This window comes from Bison bison, unplaced genomic scaffold (assembly GCF_000754665.1).
Source record: "Bison bison bison isolate TAMUID 2011002044 unplaced genomic scaffold, Bison_UMD1.0 scf7180017864307, whole genome shotgun sequence".
Classification (NCBI taxonomy): domain Eukaryota; kingdom Metazoa; phylum Chordata; class Mammalia; order Artiodactyla; family Bovidae; genus Bison; species Bison bison.
Genome location: NW_011494879.1, coordinates 10007608 through 10008416, shown reverse-complemented (window position 1 = coordinate 10008416; position 809 = coordinate 10007608).

Genomic DNA, 809 nt, shown 5'->3' with positions numbered 1-809 from the left:
TTCTGCGCTCAGCTTTCTTCACAGTCCAACTCTCACATCCATACAAGACCACTGGAAAAACCATAGCCTTGACTAGACGGACCTTTGTTGGCAAAGTAACGTATCTGCTTTTGAATATGCTATCTAGGTTGGTCATAACTTTCCTTCCAAGGAGTAAGCGTCTTTTAATTTCATGGCTGCAGTCACCATATGCAGTGATTTTGGAGCCCAGAAAAATAAAGTCTGACACTGTTTCCTCTGTTTCCCCATCTATTTCCCATGAAGTGGTGGGACCGGATGCCATGATCTTCATTTTCTTAATGTTGAGCTTTAAGTCAACTTTTTTCACCCTCTTCTTTCACTCTCATCAAGAGGCTTTTTAGTTCTTCTTCACTTTCTGCCATAAGGGTGGTGTCATCTGCATATCTGAGGTTATTGATATTTCTCCCGGCAATCTTGATTCTAGCTTGTGCTTCATCAAGCCCAGCATTTCTCATGATGTACTCTGCATAGAATTTAAAAAAGCAGGGTGACAATATACAGCCTTGACGTCCTCCTTTTCCTATTTGGAACCAGTCTGTTGTTCCATGTCCAGTTCTAACTGTTGCTTCCTGACCTGCATATAGGTTTCTCAAGAGGCAGGTCAGGTGGTCTGGGATTCCCATCTCTTTTAGAATTTTCCACAGTTTATTGTGATCCACACAGTCAAAGGCTTTGGCATAGTCAATAAAGCAGAAATAGATGTTTTTCTGGAACTGTCTTGCTTTTTTGATGATCCAACAGATGTTGGCAATTTGATCTCTGGTTCCTCTGCCTTTTCTAAAAGCAGC